Genomic DNA, 14847 nt, shown 5'->3' with positions numbered 1-14847 from the left:
AGCATATGAAGGCCTTCTTTAGACACTCTCTGGAAAATTAAGGCGTAAACTTGAATGTGTTACTCGTTACCGAGCCAGGAAAACGTTGGGAAGTACTTAACACTTAGTGTGCAGCCTTGGTGTGTCATCCTTAATGGAAAAGGGAGAGTTTTTGAGAACAGGAAAGGGGAGATAGTCCGTTGAGTATCTGCTATGTAGTTGATGGTTCTTAACCTTTTGGAGCTCCAAGGACGATTATTTAATAAATGGGTACACATACATTTGTCTTACAGTTGTGAGACTCGTGGACTCTGAAGCCCATCTGTGGACCCTCTACATGTCTGTGGACTTCAAGAACCCCTATCTTGTGTACTGTATTTGGCACTTTAATTATATTACCTGCTTTGACTTTCACAATAACGCAAAACCCTGATTTTACAAATGGTGAGATTGAACCTCGGACTTTGTTCAGGAAAGTCTGTTTGATTCCAAAGCATGTACTTTTCTTATTGCGCAAAGCTGTCCTAGTATTTGAAATCCAAAAAGGCTGTGAGGTTGAAAAAAAAAAAAAAAAAGCTGACCATTGCACCATAATCCTTACCGTGAACCATAGTGTATTAACATGAACTTTGGAGTCTGACTGATGGGGTTAAAATCCTCTTCTGTCTCTTACTAGCCATTGGGTGATTTTATCTCTGCTTCAGTTCTTTATCTGTAAAATGGAGGAAATCATGATAATATTTGTCTTACAGGTGTATAGTAAGGACTAAGTTTGTTAAAATATGAAGTCCCTAGAAGAGTACTCACCACAAGTAAACCTTATTAAAGTTGTTTTCTATTACAGTTGTGTGTCTTCTGTCAGAGTATATCAATTGTATTTTAATATAGTTGTTCTCTTTTTGAACTTGAATCTGTTGATAGCCTCAAGAACCTTATTACGCTTTCATTTCTTGAAAAGCTCAATTGCAGGGTGATTTCTTATGGCAATTTGAGTACAGACAGTTTTTCTCTTCCTTCTCTTTTTCGCTTTGAGGTATGCATGCATTTAGATAGCGTTTAGGGCACATATCTGGCTTTGTAGGCTGTGAGTTTTTGATATTGAAATAGTTTTATTATGGAAGCATCTGCAGATACCGTATGTGCCTCCTTCTTTACCCCATTTGTGGTCACTAGAAGTTCCTAATCTTATGGGAACAGCCTGTCTGCCAAGCCAACATGATAGTAACCACTCTTTTTGATGCACTAGAAGCGCCTGGTGATTAGGCAATAAGCTTCTAAAGTAAACATGATTGGTGTGTTTATTTAAAACATTTACAGACTAATTAGTATTATATATAGGTTCAGAAGGGAAAATTGCATATAATTAAACAGTAATTTGCATTTAAATTCAGACATTGACAGGAAAACACTCTCTTGGTAATGTGTACCCTGAATTTTGGAATCCATGAACAATAACATTAAAAAAAAAACACAAAAACAAGCAGTGTGTAATGTCTATTCTGAGACTTTTCTGATTTCCTTGATTGTTAATACTCCATAGGGAGCTCAATTGTATAGGATCACTATGAGGGATAAGAACATACTTAGAAAAATATGCTTTTGTGGCATTGTAATTTTGATTGGAGATTCTTATGGTCTAAGATTGAAGAACTTCAGTATTCTATAGCGTGTTTTGATGGTGATGGGAGGGGGAGATGGTGTTGCTTTGTGTTGGATGGAAACAGAAAGTAATTGCTTTTGATTACATACTTGTGAGAAAAAGAAATGATTTTAGTCCTTCTCAGCAGTCAAGAGGGTTGTTTTGTATTTTTCTGCCATCTTGAAGAGAAAGAATTGCTCAGGGCATTCGACCCACAGTTTGAGCACATAATTGGGCTTGGACTTCATTCCGTTCACTAATTGGTCTAACCTACTAATGTAAGTTGGTAACAGATTTCTTTATAAAATCTTGGATGATGAAAGGTTCCTTAAAGAACATCTCGTGTTTGAATGTTAGAAAGTTAAAGCTAGATTCACTTTTGTGGCCATTCAGTGAGAAAAAAATTAATTCACATTTTCTTCCTTTTTTCCAGTTAGTTTTTACACTTATTTTTATATCTCGTGTGATATGAGTTTTTCCTCCACAAATGTTAGGTGCTGTTAGTTATTTTTCAGTTAGCTTGACTCCTTCCCAAAGGTGGTATGTATACAACGTGCCTTGCTCCTAAGGTATTGGTATTGGATACCTCAGAAGTATATTACCACTGCATGTTCCTTCATTCAGAAGTCATTTACTGGGAGCCCATTCTGCCCCAGGCAATGTGCTGGTTACTCTTCAATAGTTAAGGTCTGGAGTTTCCACTGTGGCTTGGTGGTAACGAACCTGACTGGTATCCATGAGAACGTGGGTTCAGTCCCTGGCCTTGATCAGTGAGTTAAGCATACGGCGTTGCTGTGAGCTGTGGTGTAGGTTGCAGACGCAGCTCAGATCCAGTGTTGCTGTTGCTGTTGCTGTGGTGTAGGCTGGCAGCTGTAGCTCTGATTGGACCCCAGCTTGGGAACTTCCATATGCTGCAGGTGAGGCTCTAGAAAAGGTGAAGCCCTGTGGGTTTGTGAACAGGTAAATTACAGTAGGTGGTTGAACGAGGTAATGTGAATTGAAATATTTTAGGGGAATTACTCTACCTGTTCATCTTTCTGGAAGTGGTCCAGGTCAGAGTACTATTGTGTAATATTTATTTAGCACTGTAACATACCATATAACAGATCATATTTTATGACCTTAATGGATTCTGGTGTAACATTTTACCATTTAAATGACTTTAGCCCTAAAATAGTTTAGGGGTAAATCTCAGTTATCTTTGGCCTCTTTCTTCCCTTCCTTCCTTTCTTTCCTTTAAGGTTTCATGACAGTTTAGCCTTCACTAATATTCTTTTGTATGGTAGTTTTCAAAGTTTTGAGGTTGTTTAACCTTATTGCAGTGGTTGTGTGTGTGTGTGTGTGTGTGTGTGTGTGTGTGAGAGAGTGCCTGAGGCCCTGGTATGGGATATGTCACCATGATGTCCTCTTGGTGGGACTCTTGAAGTCTGTCCTACAAACTGTGGTTTAATAGAGGAAGATGAATATTCATTTATTATTCGAAACCAAAAAGTTATGGTAGATATATATTTTGTCATTTAGCCTGCATTGAACAGTACCATATTATATTATTATTATTATTTTCTTCTTAGAGCTGCCCTTGTGGCATATGGAAGTTCCCAGGCTAGGGGTCGAATCAGAGCAGTAGCCACTGGCCTATGCCACAAACAGAGCAATGGGGGATCCGAGCCATGTCTGCAACCTACACTACAGCTTACAGCAATGCCAGATCCTTAACCCACTGAGCGAGGCCAGGGGTAGAACCCATGTCTTCATGGATACTAGTTGGGTTCATTACTGCTGAGCCACAATGGGAACTCCAGTACCATATTTTTTTAATATGAATTTTTATTACCTTGAATGTTGAGAAATTTGTACCATGTTTTTCAGAGCTTGTAGCCAAAGCATTCATTTCAGTGCAATTTGCATGGTGTGTTGAGATGCTAATTGTCAACATCTGTTCGTTGTATTTTTTTAATAGTGACACAATAGTTTTTAAGATTGAATGGTTTAGTATATTTACTCAGCTAACGGTCTTGAGGTCCCTTCCTTCTTAGATACTCTGAGATCTTATACAGTGTTCTGGTGTAGTTTCTACTTTCTCTTCCCGATGCATATCCTTCTGTTTTTATCCTTTGACAAACTGAGTAAATATACTAAATATATACTACTTATAATGTTTATATACTAAATATAATTTTAGTATATAAGTATACTAAATATATGCTACTTACATTACTTTTATAAGCTCCTGTGTCCACCCCAAGAACTTTGACAAAGCAAGAGAAAATCCAGGTGCTAGTAAAAGTAATTGTGTAGTAAAAGTTGCCTTTACGTTTTAAAGCTCCTCATTTGCTAGCGCACTGTGGATATAAAGTGCAGAGGCTTCTTTTGGTTGATCGCTCCTCCCCTCTACCCCCAGCATCTATTTTCTCCTTCCTCCTAACAGATTTTCTTCCACGTATACACTCTCTTTCTTTGTGGCCATGTGCTTTAGGGGAAGCCAAATATCCGCAGGCCAACGGATGGGCCTGGTTGGCTAAGAATAATTCCGTCCATCTTTACCAGTCACTGATTTAGGAAAGGGAATGTAATTCATTTTGGTCAATGAAGTGAGAGGCTAAGTATGCTGTGGGCTTCTGGAAAAGTTCTTCCTCATGCTTTCATTGTGTATTCTATTCATTATTCTTTTCAGAAATCAGGTAAGGATATAATCAAATAATATACAACATACATTTTCTGTAGTGTCCCTTTTTTCTAATCCAGAGATCCAGCTCAGGTTATTTTAAACCCCTCTCTTATCCACTTAGGGAAGTTTAACTTCAAGGATCCCCTTGGTGTATGTGGTGAAGCTATTAGGAAGAGAAAAGAGTTAAAACCTCCCAAGTGTGGAAATTCCTGTTGTGGCTACTGACTAGTATCCATGAGGACATGGGTTCGATCTCTGGCCTCACTCAGTGGGTTAAGGATCTGGTGTTGCCAGTGAGCTGTGGTGTAGGTTGCAGACATGGCTTGGATCCTGTGTTGCTATGGCTGTGGCAAGGCCAGCAGATGCAGCTCTGATTTGACGCCTCGCCTGGGAACCTGCATATGCCAGGGGTGCAGCCATAAAAAGACAAAAAACCAAACCAAAACAAAAAAAACCTCCCAAGTGTGATCTCATTTTTCATGTCTTGATGAAGAAGGAAACCTAGCTGGACTGCATAAACTGTTTATAGTAAGGAATTGAAAAGGACTTGAAAAAAAGTCTTAACCAAGCATCACCTGAATCGGGGCAGTGACTTGGCAGAGATGGTCAGAATCTAAGGGGGAATGAGAATGTAAAGTGGGAAAACATATGTGATTTTTTTTAAAACAAATTTTATTTTGGAATCATTTTAGGTTTATAGAAAAGATATAAAATAGTTCAGCGAGTTCCTGTATACCTTTCACTCAAATCTCTCTTTAATGTCTTGCATAACTGTGGTACATTTTGTCATATCTAAGAAATAAACATTGGTATGACACTTGTAACTGAACTACAGACTTTTTTTGGACTTCACAAAATTTTCCACTGATATCCTTTTTCCGTTCCAGGACACTGCATTGCATCTAGATCATGTGTAATACTGATAAGTAGATTGGGGTTTCTGATGAGCTTTGCATGCTTCTCTGCCATGTATGTGGTCCATTAATCCCCTCTGACCAGTGCTGAGGAGAGAAAGTCATTGACCATGAGGATAAATAGTACCACATAGGCAGTGTTTTGTAGCCCTTGATTCCCAAAGCACTGTTAACTCAGTGGAAGAGTTGGCTTTGCTCCCAGGAGGGTGGTATGAAGTTTCCTGAGACTTCTTAAGAGCTGATCCTGATGGAAGTTCCATTCCTTGGCTCTGCTAGCATCATGTGCTCACCTCATAGATTTTACTACATGGAATTATCACCAAATGTTTCACTTGTCTGTCTTCTTTACTAAGTTGTATGCTTCTAAGGATCAGAGACTATCTTAACTCATTCTGGACTCCTAAGGCTCCCACATATTGCTTGGCATGTAATAGATTCCTAATACACAAATTAATAATTCCTTGTTTGGAACATTGGTTCTTAGGTTAACAGAAGTTTTCTTTTGAATACTGTTAAGTATTGAGTTTCTCCTTCAGATTGAGCCATTTTAAATTGCCATTTCTGTGGTTGAGTTTTTCTGCCCAGAATCTTAAACAAAGAACTATATAAAATACTTATTTAATGTTGCTCTTTCTTCTGATTATATAATTTATTTTCCTTAAAAACTAGGGGTAGAATTGAAATAGATGGTAGAGATAGAAACTTTGTTAGCTTTAAAGTGTATGTGTGACAATTCCAGTTCTACCCCACTGGGCTGCAGATCTGGCTGTTTGCCTGCCGCTTCATGCACGGATAATGAAACAAAAACTTCCTAGACTTATTGAGGGAGACGGCTTGTCAGATTCAGAGAATTAGTTTAAAATTTTTCCTGTTATAGCCAAGATTCAGTGGCCCAGGGTCACCTAAGCATAAAAGCTGCCATGGTATGGGAACACAGGGACCTGTTCTAATTCTGTAGATCGAGCGGAGTTGGTTTGATAAATAGCAAAATCATCAGGATAGGAGGGAGTTGTAAATCCAAGCTACTGTTTTCTTGATTTAGAGTAAAGACTGTGACAAGGGCATAAATGAGCCAGTTTTCTGTTTTGTTTTTCTCCATACATTCCCATGAGTTTACAAAATGAGCAATGATAATTGTCATTTCTCCCTGTTTTACTCACCTTATATACCTTTTTCTTACCTTCTCTGAACTATGCTTAGTTCCAGGGGGCATAGAATAGAGTTTCGTATATACTCTTTTCTGTTTTTTTAAGGGCGGCACTTGTGGCATATGGAAGTTCCCAGACCAGGGGTTGAATTGAGCCACAGCTGCCGGCCTACACCACAGCCACAGCCACAGCTGCCAGCCTATACCAGAGCCACAGCCACAGCAACGCCAGATCCGAGCTTCGTCTGTGACCTGCACCACAGTTCATGGCAATGCCGGATCCTTAACCTGCTGAGCAAGGCCAGGGATCGAACCCGCATCCTTGTGTGATCCTAGTCAGGTTTGTTAACCGCTGAGCCACGAAGGGAACGGCTCTATTATACTCTTCATTTCATTTTGAGTCTGAGGAACTCTGGCTTATTTTGAAGAGAATGATGTAGTGGAATCCAAACTGAATTAAGAAATGTAGAATTACGTTTAAGAACCAGCATCAAGGATCCAGAAGTTTTGTGTCAATTTGAGGAGAAATGAGGGTCTAAAACTTTGCCTACATTTAGAAATGCCATTTATTAGGTTGAAGAAGGGGAACATCTGTTAAAAGACAAAAATCTTTCCAATTTTGAAGTATACTGTAACTTAAATAGTGCCTGGTGATGTGGGAAGTTGATTTTGAAAGAAGCAAAGGGATAATAAAACTGTGTGACTAATTATAGATAAATGGAATGCAGGCATTTTTTATAAAGAATCTTGTTAAAAATTTTTGACAAGAGATTTTCTTTTTTTGCTGAGTCAACACCTCAGCTCACTGTGCCGTGCTGGGATGGAACCTGTGTCCCACGGCTCCCGAAACACCACCGATCCCATTGCACCATAGCAGGAACTCCATAAGAGTTTTCTCATATGAAACTTTTAGATAAAACTTCTAGGTGTTCTCTTGTGGTGCTGCAGGTTAAGGATCTGGCATTGTCACTGCAGTGGCTTGGGTCACTGCTGTGGCATGGGTTTGATCCCAGGCTGAGGAACTTCCGCATGTCTCAGGTGAGTTAAGAATCCACCGGCCGCTGCAGTGATGAGGGTTCCATCCCTGGCCCAGCACAGTTGGTTAAAATATCCGGTGTTGCTGCAGCTGAGGCTGGGATGCAGTCCCTGACCCGGGAACTTCCATATACTGTGGGTGCGGCCATGAAAAAGAAAAAGAAGAAGAAAATCTTTGTGGCCTCGAGTTACGCAAAGATTTTTTTTTTTTTTCTTTTTGTCCGCACCCTGGCATGTGGAAGTTCCCACGCCAGGGATTGAACTCATGCCACAGCAGCGACCCAAGCCCAGCAGTGACGCCCAAGTGTCCTTCACTGGTGAATGGATGAACAAATTGTTGTATGTCCATATAATGGATGCTACTTGCCAGCAAGAAGGGAGAATGTGCTGCTGATACAAGTAACAGTGTGAATGGAGCTCAAAAGGCAAAACTTTAGAGAAAGAAAGCACATCAGTGATTGTGGTGGAGAGGGACTGACTACAAAGGATTGTGAGGGAGTTCTGGGAGGGTAAATGTTTTGTATCAGATTGTATTTTGTATCATAACTATACAGTTCTCAAAACTCTTGACTGTCTGCTTTAAATTGGTGTCTTTTACTATATTACACTTCAGTGAAGCTGATTTTGACAAGAGATTTTTTTTTTTTTAACCAGTAATTTATCCAGGATTAGAAAGTGGATTTAGGAGTTCCCGTCGTGGCGCAGTGGTTAATAAATTCGACTAGGAACCATGAGGTTGCAGGTTCAATCCCTGGCCTTGCTCAGTGGCTTAAGGATCCGGCATTGCGTGAGCTGTGGTGTAGGTTGCAGACTTGGCTTGGATCCCATGTTGCTGTGGCTCTGGTGGAGGCCGGTGGCTACAGCTCCGATTAGACCCCTAGCCTGGGAACCTCCACAGGCCGTGGGAAGTGGCCCTAGAAAAGGGAAAAAGAAAAAAAAAAAAAAAAAAAGCAGTGGATTTAGATTAGTTTGGATCTGAATTTGTTATAAGCATTTAAATAATTTTGAAATGATATTGCCGAATTGAGTTACAAAGAACTTACTAGTACTTATCAATGTTGAGTCAGGTTTGGGTTACTATTGTTAATGAAAATAGATGGAAATAAAATACAAACTTTAATTGAAGAAGTCATTAGCTCAGAGAATGAGAGTTCCAAATAACTAAAGGAAAAAAAAACTTGAAGGCTGATTTTGAATTCCCTCTCTGGCCTAAATCCTTATGGGGTCTAATACAGTTGACCACTGGTTTCTAGAAATAGTCACTTCCTTTTGCCTCCAATAAATTACTTTTATAATTTTTCCTTCTTCACTGACCTTCCTCTCCTTTTTTTGTGTTTTGTCTTTTTAGGGCCATACCTGCAGCATATGGAGGTTCCCAGACTAGGGGTCTAATCAGGAGCTACAGCTGCCGGCCTACACCACAGCCACAGCAATGCCAGATGCGAGCCGAGTCTGCGCCTATACCACAGCTCATGGCAATGCCGGATCCTTAACCCACTGAGTGAGGCCAGGGATCAAACCTGCAATCTCATGGTTCCTAGTCAGATTCATTTCCCCTTTGCCACAATGGGAACTCCAGCTTGTTCTCATTCTAATTTGCAAGCTCCTTTTCGGGGGGAGTATAGTTAAAGTTGATCTCCTCAGGGTTCTGTAATTCTTTTTCTGGGTCTCTCTGCTCTCTATGGCAGTCTTTTCCCATTTCCCATGTCTTTTAACTGCCCTCAGGATCCTGGTATCTATAGTTCAGGTGCTGCTTTCCACTTGTCTTGTGGATATACTTACCTGGATCTCCTATAGAGGCTTTAAACTTAACACCTTCAGTTCTGCATTCATTATCTTTCTCTCCATATTGTCTCTGTCTCCTCACTTCTCCACCATTATTCATCCAGGTGCCTAAGCGTAGAAAATCCTGATTTGTCCTTAGCTTCTTGGTCTTGATGATCTTTTCAGCCCCATGGACCACCAATCTTGTTGCTTCTAACTGAAATAAAGTATACCGTAGTCTCTACACTGTGGCTAGTGCTAGGTAATCCCTTGGACCAGCAGCCTCTTTTTTTTTTTTTTTGTCTTTTTAGAACTAAAAAGCATATGGCATATGGACATTCCCAGGCCAGGGGTCAAATCAGAGCTGTGCCACACCTGATCCAAGCTATGTCTGCAAGCTACACCACAGCTCATGGCAACACTGGATCCTTAACCCACTGAGCAAGGCCAGGGATCGAACCCTCATGGACACTAATCGGATTCATTACAGTTGAGTCACTATGGGAACTCCCCAGCATCCTCTTATCTTGTCTCTCAGCCATGGTCCATCTTAGTCTTCAGAGTCTCTTTCACATTTCCCCCAGAGTTACTTCTTTTTAAATGCGTGATCCTCCTACTCCCTTAGATAAAAAACATCTCTTGTGGTTTTGTTTTTGTTGTTGCTTAGAGTCTAACATGAGGTCATAGTCTTTAAAATTCCAAATTAAATATTTCTGAGCTCTCATTCTTCCTTTCCCAAGAATATCTGCCCCCCCCACCCCTTTCTGGGGGTTCTTGATGTATCAGTATTCCTGATTAAGAGTGTATGCTCTAGAATCATATTGCCTGACTCTTCAGTTGTCACCTTAGTGACTATAGGCAAGTAATTGTAGCTTTCTGTACCTTGTTTCCTAGTCTACAAGATATGGTTAACAATATGACTGCCTTATATGGTTGCTGTGAGAATTAAATGAGATAATACAGGAAACACTGCAAACAGTGCTGGCATATAGTAAGTTCTCAATACAGGTGGATTCTTGTTTTTATCATCATACTTGAAAAAATATCCGGGAGTTCCCTTCGTGGCTCAGCAGTTAACGAACCTGACTAGAATCCATGAGGACGTGGGTCCAGTCCCTGGCCTCACTTAGTGTGTTAAGATCCGGCATTGCCATGAGCTATGCTGTAGGTCACAGATGCAGCTCTGATCCCGAGTTGCTGTGGCTGTGGTGTAGGCCGGCAGCTACAGCTCAGATTCAGCCTGTAGCCTGGGAACCTCCATTTGCTATGGGTGTGTCCCTAAAAGGACGGAAAAAAAAAAAAAAAAAGACAAAAAATCCAGAAAACTTAGTATTTTGGATTGTTGCTGTTGTTATTTCCAAATGAGATTTCTCTGGGTATCTCATCTATCCTGATGAGGAAAAACTATGTCACTTTGCTGAACTAAGATCCCTCAGGTACGTAGTGCCACCTTCCTCATTCATTTGGGTTGGGTTGCTGTGTCTTGGGCACAAACTGCCATCGTAACCTGGCAACCTTGCAGCCTGGTTTGCACAGAGAGCTCTATGCCCTAGGGCTCTCCTTTGGTGCCAAGTCACCTGGGTCTAGTTTCCAGTCTCAACCAGTTCTCCCTTCCTTTACATTCCCAGCCTCACTCCCCACGAGCAGCTGAGTTCCTTCCTTTTCTTAGTGCATCTCCATTTTACATGAGGCAACTGAAGAGAAGCTAAGTAGTTTGTCCAGGATCACTTAGTGGTAAGATTCATGCTCTCAACCACTGCACTGCCTTGTGCTTTGAATCAGTCACCCTGGCTTGGCCCCAGGTGGTTTCCTAATGCTGAGCTTTTCATCACTATCTCTTCACTTAGTACTTTAACTTAGGCTCTTTTCCTAGGATACTGGTCTTTTTTTTTTTTTTTTTTTTTTTCCCCCCCACTTAGTACTTTAACTTAGGCTCTTCTTCCTAGGATACTGGTCTTTTTTTTTTTTTTTTTTTTTTTCCTTGCCTTGCAAATGCTTACTCATTCTTAAGTAACAGCCCCGTTGCCACTCCTGTGAAGACTTCCCCACTCAGGCAGTTACCCCTCTCCTTCCTTTGCCCTCCACGCATTGTTTTTTCTCTCTTTTGTGGTACCTGCCCCAGGCTATTGTCCATCTCCCACATATTGGGCGGGTTCATTGAGGTTAGGAAAAAGCCCCTGTCTTATATATCCTTGGCCTTTAGCACAAAACACCACAGATGCTCAAGAAATATGAAATGAATGAAGAATGAACAATACAGAGGAGCCTAAAAATATTGATAGTGAATTATAGTGAACTTGCTAAACCATAAGGTTTTGGCAAGTAATTTTAAGCTAAGAAAATACAGATTTCTAGGGATGGAGGAACATAGCAAAAAAAACCCCCGAAAAATGTGAGTCTGTGGACCAGGTGGTAATGGGGTAGTAAACCACAAGGTGAGTGGGGGCTGCCGAGCTCTTCAAAATTCTCCGCTCAGGTACCTTGAATAGTAGAGGGTAGTGCGCACGTAACCCTTTGGGGACTGCGAGCAGAGCCTTTCTTTCTCAACTGCCAAATATATGTGAATGCTTTGAATAGACCCATGTTTTACCTTTAAAAATTCATACATATTTTGCATTCTGTTTTACTATCCACAGGTTTGTTATAACATGAAAATGCTTTTTTTTCTCCCCACTGACATATTCGCTGCTAACTAGATGCAGCAGGGACATGTCCATCTCTCCTCTGTCTTCTAGCACATTCTGGCATGCCCCAGTGCCCAAATCTGGGAAGCACGGAATGGGGTTATAGTCTAATACGGCAGCATTCTAGCTTTCTGTGATTTGGGGGATTGTCTAGTCTGGAGTATTATGTCATGGAACCGAGGAGGCTGAGCTCATCTTGTCCTGACTGACGGGGCTGTTCCTGGAAGGCTGCAGTCCATTGGAGGCACCTCATTACCAGATCACTGGGGAACAGCTGGAGAGAGTTCACAGAAGACCCACAGGAATGATTAAGAGACTGGAGGGGCTGACTGATGAGGAAAGAATATAAATGAAAACTGTAGAACTTGGCTGAACCAAGGTAGCAGGAATACACACTGTATAAATATCTCAGGAATATAAACTTCATGGGACGGGGAGGGCAATCTTTTACGCTGCGATTTTGGGTGGGGAGAATAAACCAAGGGTGAAATTAAGCTAAGGAAAATGTAAACTAATAATCGAAAGTGTCCGATGGTGCACTTTATTTCTTGGCACCTCCTTAGTTAGACCGCTCTAACTTGAGGGCCTTTTGCTAATTGAATGATTTGTTTTTTTAATTTGATTTCTGTGGACTTGTGGCTGGTGCTTCTCTGTGTGGAAAATGCTGGAGATTACATCTTACAAAGCAGATGTGTTTCTTGTCCTGTCTTGTGCTGGGGGACTCAGTGGTTGACATCTGGAACTCCTGTGTGCAGCTGCTACCTGTTTATGCACCATAATTCTGAAATGACTTTATATAGTTTTTTTTTTCACAGTTTTTTAGAATAGCACTCTAAAAGTAGAGACTGAGTCGGTATGTACTGTAGTAATTTTAGAAACTCAGATATAGTATTTGGTCCCTGAAGTACTGGTTGGCTTTAGGAAATTACAGCCTTGATGAAATCCAAGCATGATTGTATGAAACACATACTTTGGGAAATTATTGTATAAAATTCCTATTTGGGGTATGGAAGGCATAAAACTTTTAAATAACAGTTGAAATGAGCCAGGAGAAACATTTGCATAATGTTGCCAGTAGTATAGCTCTTTCGCTAATCCAGGATAGTAGAACTGGAAGAATGTGATTTTTATGCTTTTTTGATAAATAAAAATGAGTTCACTTATACAATGCATTTATCTAGCTTTAAGACTAAGGCATCTATACCAGAGATCAGTAAACTTTTTGTAAAAGTTCAGGGGAAATTTTTCTAGGCCATCATACATCTCTGCTGAAACTACTCAACTCTGTATTGTAGTTCAAAGGCAGTCATAAACAAAATGTAAACAAGTGAACTTGGCTGTGTGTTCATTTTTTTTTTTTACAAAAAAATTTTTTTTAAAAAACAAAAACTGGTGGCTGTCTGGATTTGGCCTGCAGTCTGTAGTTTGCCAGCTCCTCCTGCTATAGACCCTTGATCCTGAAAGCATGGTCTGTAGACCAGCAGCATCCGTGTTATCTGAGAACCTGTTAGAGATGCAGAATATTGGGTCCCTTCTCAGGCTGACTGCTCTAAAGTCTAGCCCATGCTTCTTAAACTTTAACGTACATAGTAGTCACCTGGGGAACTTGTGAAAGTATGGACTGAGGTGACTTTCAACAACGTGCTAGCCACTGGAAGGCAAAGATGAGTAAGACCCAGTAAGCATCCTCAGAGGGTCCACAGTTCATTACGAAAGACTACTGCATAAACAAAAATTATAATACAGACTAATAAATGCTATAATGGAGATATCTTCCACATAGGGGTGTCATCAGGTTTTGCCTGGTGTGAGGAGGGCCCTCAGAAGGTCTTGGGAGTTGGACTAGGGAAGGGGATGGTGCTTGAATTGAGTCTCGAAGCTCAGTAGAGTCATTGAAGCATGGAGGGCTGGGGTAAGCGTGGTAGTTCATGGTGGGGCAGAGTAAAGATGATGTTATATCTAGGAGTTATTTGAATTAATAATTAAATGACTGATCACAGAGTTAGAGACCCACTGAAGTCATTAAGAATAGGAGTAAAAGTCTGGAGTTCCCGTTGTGGTTCAGTGGGTAAGAACCAGACATGGTGTCCCTGAAAGTGTGGGTTCCATTACTGGCCTTGCTCAGTGGGTTAAGGATTTAGCCTTGCTGCAAGCTGCAGTGTAGGTCATAGATGTGGCTCGAATCTGGTGATGCTGTGGCTGCAGTGTAGGCTGGTACCTGCAGCTCCTATTTGACCCCTAGCCTGGGAACTTCCATATGCCACAGGTGTGGCCCTAAAAAGGAAAAAAAAAAAAAAAAAAGTTAAAGTCCAGTATGATCTGTTGTCTTTAGCTAATTTTAAAATGCTGTTTCCTTATTTGAAAAAGATAACTTGCCTATTCTCGCCTTTTTTTTTTTTTTTTTTTTTTTGTCTTTTTAGGGCCGCACCCACAGCACATGAAAATTCCCAGGCTAGGGGTCAAATCAGAGCTGCAGCTGTTGGCCTACACCACAGCCACAGCAATGCGGGATCCAAGCCGCATCCCTGACCCATGTCACAGCTCATAACAATGCCAGATCCCCAACCCATTGAGCAAGGCCAGCGAATGAACTTGTATCTTCATGGACAATAGTCGGGTTCATTACTACTGAGCCACAATGGGAACTCCTCTCCTTTTTTTAGGGGAAAAAAAAAAAGGATATTTGTTTTCCAGAAATAGAAACTTTTTATATGTTCTTGTGTCATTAAGAGTTTGGAAAACACTTAAAGGTACAAGTAAAATATGAAAATTGCTTATAATTCCAAACACCAAGAGATGACCACAGTGAAGATTTTTATGTTCCTTTTAAAAAATAATAATAATAACTAATTTTTTGGCTGTGCCCATGGCACGTGGAAGTTCGGAGGCCGGGGATCAAACCTGAGCCACAGCAGTGACCCAAGCCACAGAGAGCAGTGACTACGCCAGATCTTTAACTGCCAGGGTACCAGGGAACTCCTGTGTTGTTCCTTGTAGTCTTCTTTGTGTAATATAAT

General features: G+C 40.8%; 1 protein-coding gene across 14 annotated transcripts in view; it reads left to right on the top strand.

Moving 5' to 3' along the window:
- The window catches only part of AREL1 (apoptosis resistant E3 ubiquitin protein ligase 1), a 47751-nt gene that overhangs the window by 506 nt on the left and 32398 nt on the right, over positions 1 to 14847 (top strand). The window contains exon 2 of one of the 14 annotated variants that reach the window (XM_021099521.1): positions 273 to 348. The exons of the other annotated variants lie outside the window; for them this stretch is intronic. The gene's annotated coding sequence lies outside the window, so the exon portion shown is untranslated. The remainder of the gene's footprint in view (positions 1 to 272; positions 349 to 14847) is intronic. 14 annotated transcript variants of the gene reach the window in all.

The sequence above is a fragment of the Sus scrofa genome, chromosome 7, assembly GCF_000003025.6.
Source record: "Sus scrofa isolate TJ Tabasco breed Duroc chromosome 7, Sscrofa11.1, whole genome shotgun sequence".
Classification (NCBI taxonomy): domain Eukaryota; kingdom Metazoa; phylum Chordata; class Mammalia; order Artiodactyla; family Suidae; genus Sus; species Sus scrofa.
This window is presented reverse-complemented; position numbering and strand designations above follow the sequence as displayed.